Source organism: Lepidochelys kempii, chromosome 7 (genome assembly GCF_965140265.1).
Source record: "Lepidochelys kempii isolate rLepKem1 chromosome 7, rLepKem1.hap2, whole genome shotgun sequence".
Lineage (NCBI taxonomy): Eukaryota > Metazoa > Chordata > Testudines > Cheloniidae > Lepidochelys > Lepidochelys kempii.
The window spans coordinates 51883432-51909332 of NC_133262.1; the positions used below are offsets into that span (position 1 = coordinate 51883432).

The following is a 25901-nucleotide window of genomic DNA, read 5'->3' on the forward strand; positions in this document are numbered from 1 at the left end:
TTGGGAGAATGGGTTGACAGCAATGGAGGGTGCCTTGCACCTGGAAAAGAATGTGAACCAGTCACTCCTTGATCTGCACAAGCTGGCAACTGACAAGAATGACCCTCATTTGTGTGACTAACCCTACCCCCCCCCCCCCCGCGCCCACAGCTCTTCTCTGGTTCCTAGCTGCATCCCATGCCTGGCCTGTGTTCCCTATAAGCTGCACACCTTTGTGGCCGCCCAGGAGAGAGTCTAATGCTGCCAGCTGATAGCAGAGCGCGCATAGGCAGCAGCTTGTGTTCAGGTGCCCCTCCCCCAATGTTGCTCCATCCTGCAGTTGTTCCCAGGAACCTCCTTTTGGCTGTGCAGAGTGGGGGGCGGGGGAGGTCCTGATATCAGGGTGTCCCCCTCTCCTCTGTCCCTATACCCAATCTTTGCAGAGCAAGGGACAGAGCCTGGCTCAGGACTCACGGTAAACAGTGAGTGAGTGCCTTTCTTAAGGAGACAGTGCACTGTTTCTGAGATTTCCCCAGCAGGCGTGTCTCCCCCTCCCACCCCCCAACACACACTTTCAAAGTGTGTCATTTTAGTGTTTTGACGGGTCTATGCATTTCATAATTTTTATTTGTCTTGCACTTAAATTTAATTCTTTTTGAGTAGTGAGTTCTAAAATGCCTAATCTGTCCTGACTGGAGTAATTATCCCTATGGTAACTTTTAAAAAATATATATTGTATCTAGGTTTTTTGTTTCTACTGGTGGCGCACATTCGCACGTATCGCGGTGCACATAACAAAATTTATTCCACACATGGATGGAAAAAATTAGAGGGAACGTTGCGCCTGGCCCCGTCCCCAGCCTCAGCGTGGCTCCACACCCAGCCTTGTGACAGCCCCGGCCGCTGGTCGGGGCTCTGTTCCTGGCCTGGGGCCGAGGCTGGGGCCAAGGCCAGGAACAGAGCTGCACCTGGCTGCGGGCCTGGCTGCTGGCCCCTACTGCAGTCTGGCTGTGGCTCTGCCCCAGCCTCAGTCCCACTCCTGGCCCCAGACCCACCCCCAGCCTACCCCCCTTTACCCCTGTCTATTCCCCCTCCCCCAGCCTTCTTCCAGCCCCAGCTCCAGGAGGGTCGGAGGGGGGCTTGGACAGGGGTGAGGGGGGTGCAACCCTCAAAAGTTTGGGGAATGCTGATCTAAATCAAATCTTCCAGATGACAGCCCTAAGAAATTAGACATCTTCTGGAAAACCTGCCTTACCATGAGAATGAAGAAGGTCAAATTTCTCTTAGCCATCCAGAAGGGTTCTATGGATTGATGCGAAGGTTGGTTATGTCCTGTGTGTACCTACATGGGGAAGAGGTTTCTGATGTTGGAGGGGTCTTTAACCTGTTGGACAAAGGCAGAAAGATACAGTGGCAGGAAGTTGAAGACAAGTTGAGACTAGAAATAAGTTGCAGTTTTTTAATATTGAAAGGAATTATTACAACAACTTATCTGGGGATATGGTACTTTCTCCATCACTTGGAGTCTTAAAATCAAGAGTGAATGTTTACTATTAAGATGCATTACAGTTCAACCAGAAGTTATGGACCTGAGGCATGCATTACTGGATGAGGGCTTTATGGTGTTCTGGAGCTCAAAGCTCTATTGCTTCTGACCATAAAATCTGACAATCCCATCCAGTTCCTCCTGAAGTGTGTAGCGGCAGCATGAGGGGTGCATGACCGAGGACCAGTTGCTGTGGGAGGATGCTCCCTGTACCCAGCAAGGCCTGTCCCCCCAATGGCCTTCAACACCCCTTCCAAGGGCATTGGCATTAAAAGAAATACCAAAACAACACTAATGTTCTTATAAGGCGTGTTGAAGGGAACTTTAGCACCATGCTTCCTGGTTGGAGATTTGGGAGTGAAGCTCCTCCATTCTGGGATGGCATGAGCAGCATAAAACTGTTTGTAAGGTTCCTGCAACCTTAACTGCACCTTTAAGGCTTTTTGCGTGTCAATTAAACCTCTGAGTTCATTATTTGTAGCTTTGCCGAACTTTAAATTGACATTTTTCACACCTGGTCTCTGCCTCAAGGTGAAGAACGTTGGAAAGTTTGAGCAAAAACAGTGTAACAGTTTCAGAGAATAGGGTGGCCAGATAGCAAGGGTAAAAAATTGGTACCAGAGGGGAGATGGTAATAGGGTCCTATAGAAGACAAAGCCCTTAATATCGGTACAGTCCCAATAAAATCAGGGCATCTGGTCACGCTATTTGAGAATAAGGTTGGGGGAAAAATGGTAGTTTTCCCAGCGTGTTAACTTTTTCTAACCATTTCTTTGAAAAGTGTTTGCACGGTTTGAAGCTGGGAACTCAGCGTTTTGCACGGAATCTTCCTGTTCTCAGGAGTTCTGTCGGAGCTCCTTATCATACAGAATGCATTTTACCACTGCTAGGTGTTAGTTGCCATAGACTTTGTAAAACAGGTCTGGATGACACTTAATCAGAGTATTTCCAATATAGGCATTTCTACTGAGCATGGACGAGGGCCCACCATGATAGCTGGGATTGGTCATCCAGTTCATACTGCAGAAGTGCCAGTTGTTTCTCTCAGTGCCTGTGTTCAAGGCAAGTATGGTTTACAGTAGGCTATGTCTCCTGCTTTATGGCTGCAACTATAATTGTTATCCTTCAGATACAGTGAGGTCTTGGAAGGGGTTGAAACAGACTTAGAAGTAATGCAGATTTCAGAGATGCTTAGTCAGAGCCGGATCAGATTAAGGTTGGTAGATGCAATCTGTGGCATTGCCCTTGGTGTATTTTCTAGGAAATGAGGCTAAGTAATGACAGTACCTTAGAGGTGACTGACAAAGAGTGAGCTAGAATGCTAGCTACTTCGAATCAGCAGTTGCTCAAGGAGGGAATGATGGCACAACTAAAGCTACCCCATGAGTTACTCACAGTGTAAGTGACTTCTGCCATGTCCCTTGCCTAGTAAGATCACACAGAGAAAAGCATCTCCTGGTGTCCTTTCCATCCTGTCATAAGGGATGTCCAGTTTTACTGATGCCAGCTTTGTTGGCTTCTTTCAGAGAATACAAAACGGCAGAAATTTTCGCCTGAAGGGGAACAGGTAGGCCGAACTCATCAGAATTCTGCATTTGGGAAGTGAAACCCTGGTGGCTGGACTGTCAAATCCCCAGAGTCTGTCAGTCATAGGGGGACACTTCAAAACTATTACCCTCAAAGATCTGTAAGAACACTTGCTAGTGGGAGTGCTTATTATAAATCAGTGTTTATTTCTAGCCAGAGAAGGGGGGAGTTCCTTGTCTGAATATTTGGAAGAGGCAGAAAAAGTTGCTGAGGCCGGAGATGGAGTGTGCACTTTTGTAATAACTAGTCAGTGAAAGTGCCAGTGCAAACCTCTGAAGTTTTTCAGGGTGCTAGAATCCCCAGCACATCCTTTCATGGTACAGGGGGGACAGTTCAGTCTGTATGTTCCTGTTCTCGGAGGGGAAGTGGAATCCCCAAGCAGCTTCTTTGTGACCATGGGACAGGGAATTGTGCTATGTTAGCTGCCAGCTGTCTTGACTCCCCTTTTCTAAGATTTTCTTCTCAGTCTGCTAGCTTGTTAGGAAACAGTACTTGGTTATCTGGAGAGAGAGTGAATTTAGTCTAACCTAGAATTCCTTTCTTTGCCTCCTTGTAACTGGCTATTTGGTTTGCTAGAGAAGAGGAGATGAACTGAATCGCACAAGGAGAGAAAGCTGCAGTTCTTGTGGTTCAGATTGTTAGTATTTCCAGACTGGGAAGTCATGCGTTGCTTGTTTGTCTGCCTGCCTCCCTCTTTCTCTCTCTGTGTTGCAGACTGCTCTTACTCACTGGATCAGATCATTTAATATGCTTTCTGAGGGCTTTAGATTTAACTAAAGGTGTGGGGTTTCTTTTTAACCTGATTTAGTTAATTCAGTGTCAAAGTCTGGGTGGACACTGTTTTTTGTTTAAACTAGGTTTATTTGGGTTTAACTGAAGTCCATTAGGAACAAGTTTAGGCTAGACCAAAATAAAGTGTCCACACAGCATCCCATTTATGAGGACAAAGCCGTGATGCATGATCCATACCAGGTATTGTCTGTCTGAGCTCTCTCACTTCATTAGCAGTTGTTCATGAGTCCCCAGGTGCTCCATTCTGCTCCTCCCAGTATAGATCTGTCGTCTACAAAGTGTAAGGGTTTTCATGCTTACAATACAATAGTCTTCTTGATTGTAGTTTTTGTTTGAATTTCTCAATCTTCTCCCGTCCTCCTTTTTAAGATGAAACATGCCCAAGAGCCAGGGAATTCCCATTTACCCCTTTGACTGCACTGAATTTCCCTGTCAAAGCAAAGCTCTGCAACTGACATTCCACTGATTTCATTGCCTTGTCACTTGCTTGCAGTACACAAGTATGATGAAGGGTTAAAGACTAAAGGCCTGGTTGGGTGTTATCTCTTCCCTATAGTCTTCTCCAACCCCAGCTTGTTATACCAATAAAATAAAAACCAGCAGGATCTTATTAAAGGGGAAAAGTAAAAATGCCACATTTATTGTGAATACAGAAAGAATCGTAGTTAGCAGTTACTTATGTCTATAACATTCCATTCAGTTTCATATTTATTCATACACGCATGCAGGTTATGAAAGGTTGTTATCATAGTTACCAGCCTTAGAGTTGCTCATGCCAAGTCACTGCCCAGGTGGCTTGGACACGAAGAGGGAGCAGGGCCTTGTCAGATGCACATCTGACGCTCCTGGAAGTTGGTTTGCAGAATCAGACCCCAAAGTTCTCAGTTTCTAGAGTCCATTTTTATAGGAATTTATTCCTATGCTAGTCTATGGGAATTGCTTCATCATGCTGTTGCTGAATCAGTCAACAGATGGCATATTCCTGATGGCTCTGTGTTGTTCTTTGGTTCTCCCATCCTTGAGGCTGTTGGGTGGATTCCAGTCTGCCCTCCAGGGGTCCTCTGGTTGTTTCCACTTGATGCCTTCTTTGGCCGATGGACACGTGATTCTTAGGCTGGCACCTCCCTGATCGTTCAGTTATTATCCACACCAAGCATCCATCCACATACATCCTCTATTTCTATTTTAATCACAATTGTTAACAAAGTGAGATAAATACAACAAAAGGGTGGGGAGTCTGTGTGCTATTTCTGTTACAAAGTGTTGCTTTGAGAACAGACTCTGTCTTAGAATGTACTAATACAATTCGCTTGCGAGTTTCACACAGAGAGGGAGAGAAACAGTACCAAAAACCAAGAGACCTCTTAATTAGTAATACCCTGGAATTTAAACTTTGGGGAATCAAACTCATTTGTGATTTTAATACAGAACTTCTTTAATATAATCCAACAAGCTTTGGCTTAACAGTGCTTCCCTGCTTGTGTCTGTGTCATAAATATAAAGGGAAGGGTAACCACCTTTCTGTATACAGTGTTATAAAATCCCTCCTGGCCAGAGGCAAAATCCTTTCACCTGTAAAGGGTTAAGAAGCTAAGGTAACCCTGCTGGCACCTGACCCAAAATGGCCAATGAGGGGACAAGATTCTTTCAAATCTGGAGGGGGGGGACAAAGGGTTTTCTCTGTGTGTTACCTTTGCCAGGAACAGATCAAGGATGCTAGGCTTCCAACTCCTGTGAAGTTAGTAAGTAATCTAGCTAGAAAATGCGTTAGATTTTCTTTTAGTTTTTGGCTTGTAAAATTCGCTGTGCTGGAGGGAATGTGTATTCCTGTTTTAGTCTCTTTTTTGTAACTTAAGGTTTTGCCTAGAGGGATTCTCTGTGTTTTGAATCTGTTTCCCCTGTAAGGTATTTACCATCCTGATTTTACAGAGGTGATTCTTTTACCTTTTCTTTAAATAAAATTCTTCTCTTAAGGACCTGATTGTTGTTTCATTGTTCTTAAGATCCAAGGGTTTGAGGCCGTGTTCACCTGTACCAATTGTTGAGGATATTATTATCATCAAGCCTTCCCCAGGAAAGAGGGTGTAAGGGTTGGGGGGATATTTTGGGGGCAGATGTCTCCAAATGGTCTCTTTCCCTGTTTTTTGTTTAAATCGCTTGGTGGTGGCAGCATACTGTTCAAGGAAAGGCGAAGTTTGTACCTTGGGAAAGTTTTTATCCTAAGCTGGTAAGAATAAGCTTAGGGGTCTTTCATGCAGGTCCCCAAATCTGTACCCTAGAGTTCAGAGTGGGGAAGGAACCTTGACAGCTTGTCACTTGCAGATATCATTATTTTATGAGGGCCGTTGAGGTCATGTGGGCATGGAATTATCTGATTTCAGGGGAAGTCAGGCAATCTGGAGCTAATCTAAAACTCCAGTGTCCTAGCCAAAGCCCCACTCAATGTGACCACAAACCTGGGGATCTAATTTCCCTTGCATAAAATGGAGCAGACTGCAGCTACCTGTACTAAAGGGGAAGGTGGCTCTGGCCTGCGGTTTTATAATCTGCTGTGATGGAGTAGAGAGTATTAACCTGGTAATGTTGCATGGGAGTTTTCCTAGTTTAGTGTCTTCTGCTAGTTTAGTGCCTCTGTTTCCCTGGGGTATTGCACCAATACTAGATGGTGATGGGAGATAAGGGTGTGACTTCACTGAGGAATGATACTTGACGGCCGGCAGGGTAAACTTATAAATTGTCTGCCTTCTATAACACTGATAGAGAGATATGTACAGCTGTTTGCTCCCGCAGGAATTAATCACTTGCTCTGGGTTAATTTATAAGAAGAGTGATTTTATTAAATATAAAAAGATTTAAGTGATTCCAAGTAATAACAGACAGAACAAAGTAAGTTACCAAGCAAAATAAAACAAAACTCGGAAGTCGAAACCTAATACATTAAGAAACTGATTACAGATGAAATCTCACCCCCAGAGATGTTCCAATAAGCTTCTTTCACAGACTGGACTCCTTCCTAGTCTGGGTCCAGCAATCACTCACACCCCCGTAGTTACTGTCCTTTGTTCCAGTTTCTTTCAGACATCTCTTTGGGGTGGAGAAGTCATCTCTCAAGCTAGCTGAAGGCAAAACAGAGAGGCTTTCAGGGTCTTTTGTATTCTCCCTCTTGTGGGCTGAAACCCCTTTGTTCTTCTGTGCAAAGTCACAGTAACAAGATGGAGTTTGTAGCCACCAGGCAAGTCACATGTTCATGAATGATTCAGCTTTTTGCAGGCCGACGCCAGTGTTTACGTGTTACAGTACAGACGTGTTTACACACGAATGCACTTAACGCGCGGTAGCGCCATGCCTCCCAGTGCTACCTATTTAACACACACGACTTGTTAACACATGATACAGGAACTTGCTGTGTAGCGCTACAGATTTGGTCACTAACTCACTGACATAGAAATCAACAGGAAGTGTGGAGTGGAAACGTGTTGTACGTCTTTGCTGCTGATGGGGGGGGGGGAGAAGGGGCAGCAATGTTAAAATGTTAAAGGATAGTCCTTTGCTGCGGCAGTGCTTTAAGGAGCCTCAAAGCAGCTGCCCTGGTGCCAGCGATTTAAAACGGCCCGGGGCTCCGGACGCTGCTACCGCAGCAGTGGTAAACCATCCCAATGAGTCGAAAGAATAGTAAATATGGCAGGCGACCAGCTTGGCTTAATGGTGAAATCCTAGCGGATCTTAAACATAAAAAAGAAGCTTACAAGAAGTGGAAGGTTGGACATATGACCAGGGAAGAGGTATAAAATTATTGCTGGGCATGTAGGAATGATATCAGGAGGGCCAAATCGCACCTGGAGCTGCAGCTAGCAAGAGATGTCAAGAGTAACAAGAAGGGTTTCTTCAGGTATGTTGGCAACAAGAAGAAAGCCAAGGAAAGTGTGGGCCCCTTACTGAATGAGGGAGGCAACCTAGTGACAGAGGATGTGGAAAAAGCTAATGTACTCAATGCTTTTTTTGCCTCTGTCTTCACTAACAAGGTCAGCTCCCAGACTGCTGCGCTGGGCATCACAAAATGGGGAAGAGATGGCCAACCCTCTGTGGAGATAGAGGTGGTTAGGGACTATTTCGAAAAGCTGGACGTGCACAAGTCCATGGGGCTGGACGAATTGCATCCGAGAGTGCTGAAGGAATTGGCGTCTGTGATTGCAGAGCCATTGGCCATTATCTTTGAAAACTCGTGGCGAACCGGGGAAGTCCCGGATGACTGGAAAAAGGCTAATGTAGTGCCAATCTTTAAAAAAGGGAAGAAGGAGGATCCTGGGAACTACAGGCCAGTCAGCCTCACCTCAGTCCCTGGAAAAATCATGGAGCAGGTCCTCAAAGAATCAATCCTGATGCACTTGCATGAGAGGAAAGTGATCAGGAACAGCCAGCATGGATTCACCAAGGGAAGGTCATGCCTGACTAATCTAATCGCCTTTTATGATGAGATTACTGGTTCTGTGGATGAAGGGAAAGCAGTGGATGTATTGTTTCTTGACTTTAGCAAAGCTTTTGACACGGTCTCCCACAGTATTCTTGTCAGCAAGTTAAGGAAGTATGGGCTGGATGAATGCACTATAAGGTGGGTAGAAAGCTGGCTAGATTGTCGGGCTCAACGGGTAGTGATCAATGGCTCCATGTCTAGTTGGCAGCCGGTATCAAGTGGAGTGCCCCAAGGGTCGGTCCTGGGGCCGGTTTTGTTCAATATCTTCATAAATGATCTGGAGGATGGTGTGGATTGCACTCTCAGCAAATTTGCGGATGATACTAAACTGGGAGGAGTGGTAGATACGCTGGAGGGGAGGGATAGGATACAGAAGGACCTAGACAAATTGGAGGATTGGGCCAAAAGAAATCTGATGAGGTTCAAAAAGGATAAGTGCAGGGTCCTGCACTTAGGATGGAAGAATCCAATGCACCGCTACAGACTAGGGACCAAATGGCTAGGCAGCAGTTCTGCGGAAAAGGACCTAGGGGTGACAGTGGACGAGAAGCTAGATATGAGTCAGCAGTGTGCCCTTGTTGCCAAGAAGGCCAATGGCATTTTGGGATGTATAAGTAGGGGCGCATAGCGAGCAGATCGAGGGACGTGATCGTTCCCCTCTATTCGACATTGGTGAGGCCTCATCTAGAGTACTGTGTCCAGTTTTGGGCCCCACACTACAAGAAGGATGTGGGTAAATTGGAGAGAGTCCAGCGAAGGGCAACAAAAATTATTAGGGATCTAGAACACATGACTTATGAGGAGAGGCTGAGGGAGCTGGGATTGTTTAGTCTGCAGAAGAGAAGAATGAGGAGGGATTTGATAGCTGCTTTCAACTACCTGAAAGGGGGTTCCAAAGAGGATGGCTCTAGACTGTTCTCAATGGTAGCAGATGACAGAACGAGGAGTCTCAAGTTGCAGTGGGGGAGGTTTAGATTGGATATTAGGAAAAACTTTTTCACTAAGAGGGTGGTGAAACACTGGAATGCGTTACCTAGGGAGGTGGTAGAATCTCCTTCCTTAGAGGTTTTTAAGGTCAGGCTTGACAAAGCCCTGGCTTGGATGATTTAACTGGGAATTGGTCCTGCTTCGAGCGGGGGGTTGGACTAGATGACCTTCAGGGGTCCCTTCCAACCCTGATATTCTATGATTCTTTAAATCAACACGGGAACCCCAGGCGGCGCAGACCAGGCAGCCTGGAAGGGCTGGTGGGGGGATGCTGAACCCTCGCCCTGCCTTTCTGCCTGAGGCCCCGCCCCTTCCGGGGGCCAGAGCTGCCCCCGCCCCGTACCAGTAAGTGTCCTGACTTATTTTCACCCCTGTGTAGTAGTAGTAGTAATGTTTTTATTAGATAACACATTTGAATTTATATTCTTGCAAAGCGCCATTAACAGATAGGCCTGTAGTATTTGGAACGCTGTGAATATGTATGTAATCCTAGATAATTATACGTGTGTGTGTGTGTATATATAGATATCTTAAGATGTTTCAGCATGGCCCTCTTAACCCGTGGTCCATTAACACGCGGTTGTGACGGCTTGACTCCCGACATCCGCTCGTAAACGGGTCTGTACTGTAGTTTGAACTTTCCCAGGAAAGCTCAGATGTGGATTGGCATCTCCCAAAGTCCATTGTCAACTACAACTTTTCCATAGACACCTCAGTTGACCTCTTCCACTTGACCATAGGACCAGGGCTTTGGAGCAGCTCCACTGCTCTGGAGCTGCTCTGTGCTCCAGCTCCGGGCTTCGCTCCAAAGCCCTGCAAAGCCCTGGTTGCAACAATGATCTATACGGTCACAGGTTATGTCAATAACATCACATAGGGTTTTTTAAATTAAATTTGAAATTGTAAACCTATACTGATGTTTATTTAAAATATGTTTATAATAATTTAAATGAAATACAAAAAAAAAATGAAGCAGTACATGATTACTGCAAAGTTTTAAGAGAGTCAGACCACTGAACTGGTGGAAGTCACTAGTTAAGCGCCTAGAATCTGAGTTCGTTGAAGTGCTAAACTAGCTTTTGACAGCAGTAGCGTCTTCTGCGGGTGTACAGAGAGTATTTTCTTGATTATAGTTCAGTTAGTTCAGTTCATTGGCTAGTTCATTCAAAGTTAAGAAACCAACTGGTAGTTGAAAAAGCAGGAAAGTTTTTCTTTTGCAATCCGTGAATAAAAGCTAGATGTGAGAGGATGATATCTACTAGTTCCAAAATCCTGAAGGATGGGCATGATGACCAGAAACTATCAGTTCAATTCACTAACTACAGATAATACTTCCTTTTGTTTAATAAATCAGTTTTAAATGGAAAACATGTTTTGACAAACTTTTTTCTTATGTATCCAATACACTTAAATTTAATTTTTAAAATGTTGGTTTTGTGCATTTTTTATTGAATTTGAATTTCCATCCAGATAGAGCTTGACGCCAATCACAAGCAAGACATTTTTCAGAGTAACAGCCGTGTGAACATCTGATGATGCTACAGCTCACTTCATTGGATCCGTAACATCCGATGAAGTGATCTGTAGCTCACGAAAGCTTATGCTCAAATAAATTGGTTAGTCTCTAAGGTGCCACAAGCAAGACATTAATCATCTAGTAAAAAGTTAAGCTATATAATTGCTTAAATAAGTGTATAGATATAGTGTACCCTCCTGGTTAGCAAAAAGAAACACTAAATTTAATGTAAAGGCTATGATTAGTTGCAGATTGACATGTTTTAATGGGTACCAACCAATGAGAATCAATCTTTCTTTAGGAGAATAACTAAAAAGTACAAACGCAGAATATGATTAAGATTGATTATTTAAATTAAGGTTTTCTACTTGCTGATTTAAATCATGATTAAAAGCTGATTTAAATCAATCCATCCTGCTTCACAAATGTTTTTCGTTAAATTGATTTAATGTTCTGTTGCCTTTTGATAAGATTCTCATTCCTTGGTTTGACATATAGCAGGAACAAACACAGCAGCACCGAACAGCTGCCAAGGAACCTGCTTGAGTGAATAGATCCCTCTCCAATTCATTCTCAGCAATAGACTGACATTATGCATGTTGTGTTGTGCAGTACTACTGCAAGTACAGTGATTTTGATAAGAGGCTAGCTAAACAAGATTAATAAGAGCCAGGGTGAGTAATTCTTAAGCTTACAAGTATCTAGAGTTTTGTAACTGGTTGAAGGAGCCATCTGTCAGTTTAGTGCCTGTGTAGTGTCCATGTGTAATAATAATCATTTACCATACATGCTTTCCATTAGACTACCTCAAAGGCAAGGGAGTGAGTAATTATGAATGTCAAATAAACTTTTTAAAAAAGGCTCTGCAAATAATTGCCATCAATAAAAAGGGTTCATTCAATCAGGTATATTATTCACTACAAATAATTTGTCCAGCTGTACTTGAAATGGGTTTTGAGTGCTGCAGCCATCACTTTATTTCTGAGAGCACAGCTGAGTAAATGCAGCAGTCTTTCTTAGCCCAGTTTTGTGGGTGACTCTTTTATGTCAGGTCATTGGGAATAAAACCTTTTGGTTTGTGATTAAGCCTTTGTGTTTTAGGATCATACTGAGGGTATGTCTACACTCGCAAATTTCTGCGCCACAAGCTATACCACTTTTATTAAAATACTAGAATTAAATCGCCCGTGTTAGACTTGCTGGAGTCCGGGGCTGAAGCCTGAGACCCATGACCCAGGGCCGAAGCATGAGGGCTTCAGCCCTGTGTGGTGGGGTTCAGGTTACAGGCCTCCAATTTGGGGCTTTGTCCCCCCCGCACACATACAGCTGGAGCAGTGGGGCTCGGGCTTTGGGCCCCCCACCTGGGATGGTGGGGCTCAGGCAGGCTCAGGCATCAGTCCCCACTCCACGGGTTGTGTAGTAATTTTTGTTGTCAGAAGGGGGTCATGGTACAATGAAGTTTGAGAACCCCTGCATTAGAAGAACAGAGCTGTTATATCCCCATCCTAGAGATACTTCGGGTCCTTTCAAATATGTGTGGCAACAGAGACATCTTGTGGCCAGTTGAGGAAGAACCTCATCTCTGTGTTTCCCATATGGGACCCAGGAGATGCATCCCAGAGCCTGAGGTCAGGATGTCCAACCTGTGGCCCTCAATGTACAGGGCTGCACCCTGTGAGGTTTACAGTGAAGGGTTTGGATCAGTTTTGGCGGGCATTGCCACTGTGGCGTGTGGCATTGCCTCACACCCCCCCCACCCCCCGCAGCACAAGTTACAACCCCTGTCTAGAGCAGCTTTGCTTTGAACCAAAATGCTATGAGCAGCTGTTGTCCCTTCCCTGCTCCAGCTGTTTAGCAGCTCCCCTGCTGGCTTCCTGCTGCATTACAGGAGCAATGAAAGTACCTGTGGCTGTTCATCGTTACCTCCCTGCTGGGCTGTGGGAACCTCAGCAAGTGGGACAGTAGTTTGACTGACCGCACCTAAGACTGGGAAGTCTTCCCCACGGAGCCTAGGAGTGCGGGAAAATCAACAATCCATTACAGCTTCCTGGTTCTCTGCCCTGCCCCAGGCTCATGTGCTAGTTGACTGTGGTCCCCAAGAGATCACTTGCCAGTTAGGGATAACTGGAGGGCACCAGACACAGCCCCTCCCACTCTCAATATGCCCTTGTCCTGTCCCCACCCTAACAGTGCTACACTGAGGCAGAGGTCAGGAAGGCATAAGAGCTGAATGTGCTGGCTCTGCAGCCACTGGAGACTCCCTCCACCAGGCAGCTTCTGCTCTCTTTGTATGACCCAAGGGGCATTGAGCAAGTAGACTGGGCCAAAGGATCTGCTTCAAAGTATCAGTGTGGACCCATGGCCTCCTTGACATAAGTTTGACTCTCATGCTGATAGGGCTGGTGCCAAAAGCCCACCTCAGGCTCCTGGCATGTGTCTCACCCTACCATTGGCATACTTGTAAATCTTTTCTCCTTCAGCTGAGATTCCTCTGGAATCGCATGAACCCAAGACCTGGGTCACTAAAACTTCAGATGGTATGACAGTCCCAACCAGGTTGAGAGAGCCGGCAGTGCTGAGGAAATCACGTCTGTCATTGAAAAGGTTGATTATATCCTGGCTAGACCTTCTTCAGGGAACATCTTTCTCTCTTCACATACCTGTGCTGTAGGGAGGCAAGGTGGAGGCTAACGTGCTCCATCCAGTCTGCTGGGGAAGAACTGCAGCCTGTGACTTGATTACAAGAAACCCACATCAGAGCTGTGACAGAACCAAAGTCCTACCTTGGAGGGGCGATGGAACTGTTTGTATGGTGGGGATGCTGAAAGCTGTTGAACCCTGTATATGATGATAGCCATGCATTTGGATGCTATTATGTCAATGCCCATTGCTTTGTCTGGTACAGAGGTGCTGACAGGACCTCACACTGCAGAATGCTGGGAATATAAACTTCTCCTAGGCACCATTGAGACTGCAGGAAGAGACCCCAAATAACTCCTGCCTCGTTCTGCTCTAATCTGTGGCTGACCTCCAGCGCACCGCACCATCTTGCCCCTCTGCTGGTCTCCTCTTTGTGAAAAGGCAGTGGATGGAAACATTAGAAAATTCTACTCCCCTTTTCTATGTGGTTCAAACCCTTGACCCACTTCCAAGAAACACCACAGGGGCTGTCTGCACTCCACAGTTATTGGCACCTGGGTCTGAGCACCATGCTTAGCCTCATCCAGGTTGGAGCATCCCTACAGCACAGACCTACCCACTTTACTGTGCCTTTACTGTGTCTGTGCTTACCTGAGTGTCTCTGGGGGCATATCCCATAGTTCTTTGTGCTGAGACACTCTAGGATTCTTTCCCAGTCCGTTGTGTCAGTTGCAGGAGAACTTGTCTGTCCTCTGGAGGGAAGTTGTGGGAAAGGTATTGCAGGGCTATCAGCATGTGAGTGAGGGGTTTTTTTTGTTTGTTTTTTTTTGCCTGCATTCTCACCACAAAGGGGGTGGTTCCAGCCTGAGTTGAACTGGAGCCCAGGTTCTAACCTGGCTCACTAGCTGGGCCAGCTAGCCTGGGCATAAAGTACCTCCAAACCCAGCTCCAAGGGTCTTATGCATGGACAGAGGGAGGGTTGGGCTAAGACCTGGGAAAGATTCCAACTTAACTGTGTAGTGAAGGCAGAGAATGGCAGGCAGGCCAGCCAATCTGCCCCATCAGCATTTCTCAGGGAAGAGTCCCTCTTTTCTTTATATGACTTCCTTAGTTCTGCAGCACCCATGGGCGTGCAAGACCCTTCACAAACAAATTAAAGGAGCAGGTCCCTGCCTCAAAAAGCGTCTGATCTCAGAGATTCCAGGGCTAGAAGGGACCACTGATCTAGTGCTGCGGTGGGCAAACTTTTTGGCCTGAGGGCCACATTGGGAAATAGAAATTGTATGGCGGGCCATGAATGCTCACAAAATTGGGGTTGAGGTGCGAGAGGGGGTGAGGGCTCTGGTTGGGGGTGCGGGCTCTGGGGTGGGGCTGGGGATGAGGAGTTTGGGGTGTAGGAGGGTGCTCTGGGCTGGGACAGAGGGGTTAGGAGGGGGATCAGGGCTGGGGTAGGGGCATGGGAAGGGATGCAGGTTCTGGCTGGGGATGCAGGCTCTGGGGTGGGGCTGGGGATGAGAGGTTTGGGGTGCAGGAGGGTTCTCTGTGCTGGGATCAAGGGGTTTGGAGAGCAGATGGGGGGTCAGGGCTGGAGCAGGGGGTTGGGGCATGGGGAGAGGCTCATGGGTCCAGGCACCGAGCGGCGCTTGCCTCAAGTGGCTCCTGGAAGCAGTGGCATGTCCCTTCTCTGGCTTCTAGGTGTGAAGTGGCCCCCGACCCTCGGAGTGGGGCCATGCCGTGGCTTCCAGGAGCCGCGTGGTACGGCCCCTGACCCAGCACCCCAGCTGGAGCGCCGGAGTGGGGCTGAGCCGCGTGGTGCGGCTCCCAACCAGGCTCCCCAGCTGGAGCTTGTGGGCCAGTTTAAAATGGCTTGCGGGCCGCAGTTTACTCACCCCTGATCTAGTGTGAGCCCTTGTATAGCACAGGCCAGAGAGCTGCCCCATAATAATTTCCACAACAGAACTTTTAGAAAAACTGCCCATCCTAAATTAAAAATTGTCAAGGATTGTTCCAGTGGTTAATTACTCTCACCATTATAAATTTACACCTTATTTCTGGTCTGAATTTGCCTAGCTTCAACTTCCAGCTAATGGAGCAGGGTCCACATGAAATTCCTAAGCACGCTCAAACTAAATGTTCATGAGCCAAGCCACTAAGGCGGGATCTGAAGCAGGATATGCTTTACTGGGGAGATCCTGCCATGCATAAGGGGCAGCATGAGAACGCAGGAGGCATGTAAGGGGATGCTGACTGCTGGGCGGTAGAGGCTGGGAATGCTGGCAAGCTGGGGTTAATGTTGCAGTCAGTTACTAGATCACTGAGGTACGGCAGCACTAAGTTAGGAAGGGCCATGGGCTTGTCTCTACTGTCCATTTTGTTGTGAGCAGAGGCATCTGTGGGACGTAGACTGAGGTGGTCAGAGTGACAAGCCAGCAAGGCAACTTGAGCAGCTGCGTTCAGAATGGACCCGAGGCAAGCAAGGTGTCGTATTGGGGGCCAGTGAGGAGGGGCTGCAGTAGCCATGGTGTGAGACATTGAGGGCTGGGGTGAGAGTTTAGCTGTGTTGGCGAAGAGAAAAGGCCAGTTTCAGAGATGCTGCTTTTTCTTATGCAGCGGGATTTGGACACGGCCTGAATATGTGGGTCAAGAGGGAAGGCCGAATCAGAGAGGTTACAGGGCTGAATGACTGTGGGGATGATAGTGTCCTCAGGGAGAGAGGAAGCTGAGAGGCTGGGGAGTGGGGCACACAAGCAGCTCAGCATTGGCCACCTGGTCAGGTGAGGCAGGGTGAATGGGGGGCTGTGCTCGAAGCTGAAGCCAAGGAGCTTGAAGAAGATGATTAGTGGAGCTGGAGGTGCCAGTGGAGAGAGTGGATGGGGAGTGATGTAGGCAGGGATCGGGGCAGGAGGATGCGGCCAGAGGCTGTGTTTTGGGTGGTAGCGTGTGCCATTGGGAGGGCAGGCGCGGGAGGTTACAGCAGTCCTCACTGGAGACTAACTAGGATGGTAGCAGTTTATCAAAGATAAAGTTGGATCCCAGAAACTTGGTGGCAGAAATAGCAGGATTTGGATTCCTGAAGGAGTTTTCTGTGTATTTGTGCTACTCTTAGTGCTAGATATTTGCGGGGAGGGTTGGCAAAGGGGGGGTGTCTCCCTCATAATGTATGCTGCAATTGTGACATCACTTTATTAATGGCAAGATCCATTAGCACATGGAAATAACTTTCTAAGTGGAATCAAAATACTAGATTTCTTCCAGCCATCACTTGATAAACCCCTGTGGGAAAGTCCTGCTAGCCCTGAAGAGTCAGAGCATATGCTGGACGTGGGGGTGGGGTGGGGAGCTGGACATTTTTGATCCAAATACTAATAATAGCGAGTGTGTGCATCCCCGTCCATGCGGGCAGGGCTACAGGTATGGTTGAAGGATCACCTTTGCTTCATTAGTAGAAAACTTGTTGGACTCTGTGGTAAAAGTTACTAGGGAGACAGGCCAAACAGTGAGGTGAGAACAGCTCTTTTCTCATAGGATTCTCCATTGTTTTGCAGATCAGAACAAGACTAATTCCTGGGATTTCTCAGCCGTGGCTGTCTGCCTCTCGTGAAGCTGCCCCCTCCCAGCCCATGCGGCTCTCCCCATGCCCCAAGCGTGCAACTGGTGCCGAACGCAATGTGTGTTTGTCAAACCATGGAAGTGGGCAAGTATGGCAAAAATGCCAGTCGAGCCGGAGAGCGAGGGGTCCTGTTGGAGCCTTTCATTCACCAGGTGGGCGGCCACAGCAGCATGATGCGCTACGATGACCACACTGTTTGCAAGCCCCTCATTTCCCGAGAACAGCGCTTCTATGAGTCCCTGCCCCCGGAAATGAAGGAGTTCACGCCTGAGTATAAAGGTGAGCCCCAGTGCTGCTGCACAATGTAGCTTCCCACTCTGTGGGGCTCCTGCAGCTGGGGGCAGGTTCTATTTGTCATTCCCTTCACTTCTGCTGCTCTCCACTGATATGATGTGAACGGTGTGGTGGGTAGGGGTGTTCTCGGTCTGTGTGTACAGGGCTGAGCATGTGGCGGCTGATCAAGGAGATAATTTCAGTGCCATGCTTCATTCTGAGAAGAGTCCTGAATTAGCTCCTGACTGAGCCATGTTCAGTGTATGTGGAGCAGCCGGAAAAGTCCTGTTTTGAACCCTGCCCAGATAGCCTCAGAAGGCTCATCCTCTCACTCTTCACATCAAACAAGGAAGTTGTTAAACGGAGGTGATGGGTGCCTCTTTATACAGCTGCATGCCGAGTGTGCTGGGTTCCAGCTTTCGTTGCAGGGAAATGAATATGGAGGTATCACCAGGGTGAAGACCCTGCTTCCGGATGGCTAACAAAAGCAGAACTGAAAGTGCTGCTTCCTCTGAGCTTCCCCTAAGCTCTCGGCAGCGCTCAACACTGTTCCCCACGGCACTCAGCACTGAGTGTAAATAGAACAGTGAAGTCGGTACCTTTGCTTTCTGGGCTTGACTGTATCAGCTCTTTTCAGTACTCTGGTTCTTATGGGGTTCATCTATGGGAACAGATGTGTGGAAAATATGAACAAACTGCCAAGGCAGATGTTCTGAATCTGGTCCTAAAAATGTGCATTCCTGGTTTTCCTGACCTACTTGCTGTTTGTGAATATTCAGGGGAATGGGGGCATTCGGTGGCAGCAAAGCATGTTGAGCTGTCACCCCCTCAAAGCCTGATCTGCTTTGCAGGTACCCTGCCTTCCTATAGACGTGAAACGACTCTGTCTTGGGCGGGCTGAGCTACATCTGTGCCAGAGTAAGGCAGTTAGATACGCTCCCCGGAGGAAGGACCTTTTCCTCTTGGCTTTCCTCAGCATTACCATTACCGCAGTCTGGATGCGGGGACTAGGTCCAATTTACAGATTCACCAGGCACTCCATGTCCGAGTGCGCTGGTGTGTGATTCATGATAGTACGTTAACGCTTGATGGGTGTCTAGCTGGTCGTCCTAAAGAGCTAGTGAAATCTTTACCCCTCTTGTATGTGCCACATTTGTCACTGAAAAACCATTCACAGATGTGTCAGAGCGTGCAAACGTTCACTTGGAACTGAGTTTTCTACCCCTCCAAATGCAAACAGTCTTTAGGAGTCACCGGGCTGACCAGGAGCACCAATAACTTTTCAAAGTGACCAAAAACTAAAACTAACTCTGGTTTAGTCTTCCATCTCCAGCAGGAAGTGATTTGTGGGGCCATTGGGATATGAGGAATTGCCCTTCCCTGTGGCCAGGCTTGGCAGAGTTAGATTTGCATGTATGTAATTTCAATGGAGGAGGATGTTTGTTTTTAAGCATTTTTAAAATTTGTATCAGTTTAAATTTTCCTAGTTGTGGGAAATTATAGGGGAGTCAGACATTTATTTAGTGACAGTAGACATTGAGGTTCAAAAGGTTAAAGTTTTATAACCATTCAAACACGCACTGTCAACATCAGATGTCAGACTATCCAAAGGAAATAGCCTTACATCAAACGCAAAGCTCTTAAGCAACTGTTTCTTACATTGCTGAGCTATAAATGTCTATGACTTTGGATGGAAATATATTTTCATTGGTTTGTGTGTTTAGGGGAAACGTAAAAACCATCTCCTTCCAGGCCTAGAGGTAGGTCACTACAGGTCACCTCTTCCAGCCTCAGGTGGAAGCTTGAGTCGAGACCTGTGGGGGAGGGAGGTTCACAGCAGGAAAAGCATCACCACTGGCACATGTCAGTACAGCTCACTCGAAGCTACTCCCTCAAGCCAAGGGGCAGGACTCCTGCCAGCTAAAACTCCTCATTTCCCTCACTGCCCACTTCTCCTCCCTCCACCCCCACTCTGGTCCTCTGCCTGGCCCAGGCTCTTTGGGGGGCACATGCTCTGCATGGCACATGCAGACTTTGGCTTCTCTTGTCCCCTTCCTGCCTGCACACTAGGTTATCCACTTGTTACCATAACTCCATCAATTGACTGCTGCACGACAGGCTTCCTGTTCCTCATGCCCCTCAGGGGTGGGAATCCAGAACCCCAGGCTGATATGCTCAAAAGCTGGGAGCTGCTGCCATAGTCTGCCCAGGTACCCCCAGAGAGTGTTAGTGTGCCAAGGGGAAGCAGGCAAACTTACAAACATGGGGCATACCCTGTTCAGGTGCTGCTTCTCACATAGTCATGCATGCCTCCATGAGGAAATCTTCACCTGACATGCTGGACACTGGGCTGGCTTCTCTGTGATTGTGCACCTGGTAACGAGGCAGCCAGTTGACAAATGCAGACAGCTCCCAAAAATGTGTCCATTTCCCTCCCTTTTTATCAAATTTTGAAAAATTTCACCCAGCTCTGGAAACAGGGAGAGACAGCTCAAGATGTGAGTGCAAACTCTCCTAGCCAGCAGCGATTACTGTCCTGTTAGGACTTCTACACAGGCCCCAGCCAGAGTGCCGCTTGGCAGTCTGAAGAGGAGCCCTGAGTTGGAGCTATACTGTGACATTCCCACTTCTTGTTGCCATCCCTGCAGAGTGGAGTTACTGTTGGGGGATTCCAATTCTTAACTGGGTATTTCCGGAGTCTATAAGTTTCATGGTTTTCTCCATCTTGCACTAATACACTCTCTGGGACATGTGGGGAGATTAGGGGCATGTCCATGCAAGTGATACTGTGCAGCAAATTGGGTTGTAATTCTGCCATGCTCCAGCCTGCTGCAGTGCCAAGTGGCTGCGCGGGCTCAGCCGCCACGGCACTAACAGCTGTCTCATGCACTTTGCTGTCTCATGCACAGGCTGAAGCAGCATTACAGTAGAGTTCCCTTGGGAACTTTTAATGCACAGCAGCAGGTTCACCCAGACAGTTAGTGTGCAGCACGCTGGAGCGCTCTAGATTTACACCCCAGCTTGCCGTGCAGACATTGCTCAGGTAGACGTGCCAAAGTGAGCAGCTCCTGACTTTCTAATGCCTGAGTTGGGGGCTTGGAGTCCAATGCCCCAGTGGGCACCGGGAGCTTGACTGCTCAAGCCACAACCCACCAGGGAGAACTTGTATACACAGTGGCTCTTAAGGAGACATCCTTAGCAATTGCTGTGGACAGTTGTTGCATCAACCCCAGCTCTAGCTGCAGGTCTGCACCCTTCCCTCAACACCCCCAAAGCACCCCTGGAGCACGGTAGCAGGGGACTGTGGTGGCCTGTGCATGGAGGCTGCCTCAGGTTCAGGAGTGCCATGACTCACAGTAAGATCACAGCTCCAGGAATGCCAGCTCAGTAATCGACTCGGTGTGCCCAGGTGCAGCCCAGCAGCGGCTCTCCCTACAAACCTTAGAAAGCGCCTCTGCCTTAATCATAGAATCATAGACTATCAGGGTTGGAAGGGACCTCAGGAGGTCATCTACTCCAACCCCCTGCTCAAAGCAGGACCGATCCCCAACTAAATCATCCCAGCCAGGGCTTTGTCAAGCCTGACCTTAAAACTTCTAAGGAAGGAGATTCCACCACCTCCCTAGGTAATACATTCCAGTGTTTCACCATCCTCCTAGTGAAAAAGTTTTTCCTAATATCCAACCTAAATCCCCCCCACTGCAACTTGAGACCATTACTCCTCGTTCTGTCATCTGGTACCACTGAGAACAGTCTAGAGCCATCCTCTTTGGAACCCCCTTTCAGGTAGTTGAAAGCAGCTATCAAATCCCCCCTCATTCTTCTCTTCCGTAGACTAAACATCCCCCGTTCCCTCAGCCTCTCCTCATAAGTCATGTGTTCCAGTCCCCTAATCATTCTTGTTGCCTTCTGCTGGACTCTTTCCAATTTTTCCACATCCTTCTTGTAGCGTGGGCCCCAAAACTGGACACAGTACTCCAGATGAGGCCTCACCAGTGTCGAATAGAGGGGAACGATCACGTCCCTCGATCTGCTGGCAATGCCCCTACTTATGCAGCCCAAAATGCCATTGGCCTTCTTGGCAACAAGGGCACACTGTTGACTCATATCCAGCTTCTCGTCCACTGTCACCCCTAGGTCCTTTTCTGCAGAACTGCTGCCTAGCCATTTGGTCCCTAGTCTATAGCGGTGCATTGGATTCTTCCGTCCTAAGTGCAGGACTCTGCACTTGTCCTTCTTGAACCTCATCAGATTTCTTTTGGCCCAATCCTCCAATTTGTCTAGGTCCCTCTGTATCCTATCCCTACCCTCCAGCATATCTACCTCTCCTCCCAGTTTAGTGTCATCTGCAAACTTGCTGAGGGTGCAATCCACCCCATCCTCCAGATCATTTATGAAGATATTGAACAAAACCGGCCCCAGGACCGACCCTTGGGGCACTCCACTTGATACCGGCTGCCAACTAGACATGGAGCCATTGATCGCTACCCGTTGAGCCCGACAATCTAGCCAGCTTTCTATCCACCTTATAGTCCATTCAGCCAGCCCATACTTCTTTATCTTGCTGGCAAGAATACTGTGGGAGACAGTGTCAAAAACTTTGCTAAAGTCAAGGAACAACACGTCAACTGCTTTCCCTTCATCCACAGAACCAGTTATCTTGTCATAGAAGGCAATTAGAATAGTCAGGCGTGACTTGCCCTTGGTGAATCCATGCTGACTGTTCCTGATCACTTTCCTCTCCTCTAAGTGCTTCAGAATTGATACCTTGAGGACCTGCTCCATGATTTTTCCAGGGACTGAGGTGAGGCTGATTGGCCTGTAGTTCCCAGGATCCTCCTTCTTCCCTTTTTTTAAAGATGGGCACTACATTAGCCTTTTTCCAGTCATCTGGGACCGCCCCCCGATCACCATGAATTTTCAAAGATAATGGCCAATGGCTCTGCAATCACATCCGCCAACTCCTTTAGCACTCTCGGATGCAACGCATCCAGCCCCATGGACTTGTGCACGTCCAGCTTTTCTAAATACTCCCAAACCACTTCTTTCTCCACAGAGGGCTGGTCACCTCCTCCCCATGCTGTGCTGCCCAGTGCAGTAGTCTGGGAGCTGACCTTGTTCGTGAAGACAGAGGCAAAAAAAGCATTGAGTACATTAGCTTTTTCCACATCCTCTGTCACTAGATTGTCTCCCTCATTCAGTAAGGGGCCCACACTATCCTTGACTTTCTTGTTGCTAACATACCTGAAGAAACCCTTCTTGTTACTCTTAAGATCTCTTGCTAGCTGTAACTCCAGGTGTGATTTGGCCTTCCTGATTTCACTCCTGCATGCCCGAGAAATATTTTTATACTCATCCCTGGTCATTTGTCCAATCTTCCACTTCTTGTAAGCTTCTTAATCTACCAGAACTGGCACAGGGAGCCAGAATAGGCTTCGGAGGCCCCACAGCCAGTATCCAAATTAGCTGATTCGACTCCTGGGCAGCCCTTATGAGTCTCCAAAAAGCTGTGGAAACCCCAGTGAGCTCCATGCTGGTGGGGGTGACCCCAGCAGCTCACAAGGCAGGTAGTTCTTGTGCCTGTTCCCTCCCTCTCGCTGCAGGATCTTAATGCCTCCCAGCCACTTCTGGCTGTACCCAGCCAACACCCAGGAGAGGTGGGGAGCTGTTACCCCCTGTACAGAGGGCCTGAGGCCCAGAGAAACAAAGGCCACCTCCAAACATTTTGGTCTAAGTTACTTACCCAGCATCACATAGAAAGTCAGTCAGGGCCTGCATTCAAACCCAGCTCACCTGGGTCCCAGGCTAATGCTTTAGCAATGTGACCAAACAGAAAGTAACTGTCACCTTAACTGAACTGGCCATCCCACATAACTCAACCACTGACCCAGCTACTAGATAAATAACACGGGAGTGGTGGTCTTATTTAGTCTGCAGAAGAGAAGAGTGAGGGGAGATTTGATAGCAGCCTTCAACTACCTGAAGGGGAATTCCAAAGAGAATGGAGCTAGGCTGTTCTCAGTGGTGGCAGATGACAGAACAAGGAGCAATGGTCTCATGTTGCAGTGGGGGAGGTCGAGGTTGGATATTAGGAAACACTATTTCACTAGGAGGGTGATGAAGCACTGGAATGTGTTACCTAGGGAGGTGGTAGAATCTCCATCCTTAGAGGTTTTTAAGACCCGACTTGACAAAGCCCTGGCTGGGATGATTTAGTTAGTGTTGGTCCTGCTTCGAGCAGGGGGTTGGACTAGATGACCTCCTGAGGTCTCTTCCAACCCTAATCTTCTATGATTCTGTGATCAGGATTCTGGATTAGGGGCTCAATTCCTGACCTGTACAAGACGTGTGATCCAGTGGTTAGACAGGATAGACAAGCAATAGATTTAGCACATTCACTTCCAAAGGCAACGTGGATGAGACCTGGGTTCTTTCCCTAGCTCTACTGGAAGTGACCTGCAACCTCAGTTGTTGTATCTCTAAAATGAGGCAGTGGGGTAGGATAGCTGCCTGTTCCTACAGTAGGGTATGGGACCTCAGTAAAAAGGGCTGTCTGTGTAGGGCTCAGAAATATTATCAGCAGCCAGTGGAATAGGAATCTTGAACTCATGCGGGGTCCCAGAGCTGTCATGGCTTGCAGTTCCCTGATTGCATCTATGCAGTATTGCTACAAGCTGGGTAGTGATTGTGTGTGTACAGCCGGACACAGTCTCATGGAGCACTGGAACAAGTCATTTCTGGAGCTGAAGACTAGCTCTCGCTGGGTGCAGACCAGGGATAGGAGTGTTGTGTGAATCTTTCCTCCTGTTCTCTCTCTCTCTCTCTCTCTCTCGGGACAAAAGCCCTATGTTTGATAGGGCTGTATCACAGCAACCTCTTGACCAAATGCCCCCACATTTGCATTATGAATTCTCCCGAGTCCTGAACTGCCGTGTCCATTTTCAGTCAATCTGATTTAAATAGGGTTGAAAACTGGGCTTTAAACAGAAACCCTGTTGTCACTATGGAGTTGCTAGCATAACTAGGATAATTCCCAGGACGGGTGTCTGGCATGTGCTTCCTCTGCTAGCTTCCTCATGCTGCTGAAGGGTAAAATGTCTGTTGTAACAATCCACCCCAATTTTGGACTGCAAAAACCAAGCCAGGAGACCAGAGATCCCAAGTAGAAATGCTTAATTCACTATCATGGATCCTTCTCTTGGTTCTCCAGTGATGGGCACATGGCTACTATTGCTTGCTGTCACAGATAGGCACTCATTTAATTTAGAAATACAAAAAACTACATTAATGTTTTTTACGGAGTGAATTAGAAATCTGAATTGCTGATGACTTCTTCGAGCAAGAGCTCTGAGGAGTGCTGTTCGGAATGCCTAGGTGAATTTCCTACCTGTCCTCCTAGAAGAGGACCAGAAAAGCGCCTTCCTGAACTGGAGACATCACATAGATGCGTCCATAACTAGTTGGAGTGACCATCTGAGAGACGTTGCACCGAGTCTCCCTTGGGCCCCTCCAATGGCAGTGTCAGTTGAGGAGTCACTAGCATTCGGTTTAGACCACACCTTGAGCCGTGGCTTTCGAAGATGCAGAGAGGCAACACTGCCTCAGCAAACAGACTGCTGGGTGCGGGGTGAACCTTGCCTGCATTAGCTGAAGCGCAAGCTGCTGACGTGGCAGGAGGATAAGAGATGAAACTTTCAGGCTTTCTGTAAATTGAGGATGATGTGTTGGTGGGCTTCCTGTGACTGCTGAGGCTGCCCTGCCTGTAGGCGTTCAGCCACCATTGCCATGCCCTCCTCTGCGGGGCTAGGAACCCCACAGTGATTGCTACGTGTTCATACATCAGTGCCAGTAGCTGGGTGTGGTAGTTTGTTTGAGGAATTTTCCCTTTGCAAGATCCTCGTGCAGGTTGCAGCATCTCAGATCCCTTCCTGTAGAACTGTTCCACGGTTCTAGGTTTGTACTGGTGCTGTCTGCTTTCCCTTCCCTGCTGACAGCTCTTACACTGCCAGTCACAGACATGCACAGCTACCCCTTGAGGGACTGCTTGGATTGAGATAAGCTATCTCTCTCTGGTAGGTGTGGTGTCTGTCTGCTTTGAGGGAGACAGTGATGGCTACATTAACTTGGTAGCATATCCCTATGTGGAGAGCGAGGCCTTGGAGCAGGATGACATGCCAGAGAGGGACCAGCCTCGGCGTAAGCATTCCCGCAGGAGCCTTCACAGATCCAGCAGTGTTGGTGAGCACAAGGAGGAGAGACCCAGCCTGGCCAATGACAACTCTGAGAGGTAAAAGGACGGGGGCTGGGAACAGTGCAGACTGCAAGCACACCACTTCGTCATCCCTCGGTCAGCTCTGGGGCTTCCTGGCAGAATAGCTTTCCCTTGCACTCCCCATGTCGTACAGTGACTGGCCCCAGGAAGTGATGCAGTGCAGAGCTTGCTGGAGTGTGGTCCCTGGCTCACTTGTCAGTGCGCACACTTGGCTGTCACACACTGCCC

The 25901-nt window shown here is 47.9% G+C and overlaps 1 protein-coding gene across 19 annotated transcripts in view; it reads left to right on the forward strand.

Moving 5' to 3' along the window:
• Window positions 1-25901, forward strand: part of LOC140914577 (uncharacterized) — a 106890-nt gene that overhangs the window by 35939 nt on the left and 45050 nt on the right. For 11 of the 19 annotated variants that reach the window (XR_012159902.1, XR_012159903.1, XM_073352682.1 and 8 more), the window contains one exon: window positions 17064-17407. The exons of the other annotated variants lie outside the window; for them this stretch is intronic. The gene's annotated coding sequence lies outside the window, so the exon portion shown is untranslated. The remainder of the gene's footprint in view (window positions 1-17063; window positions 17408-25901) is intronic. 19 annotated transcript variants of the gene reach the window in all.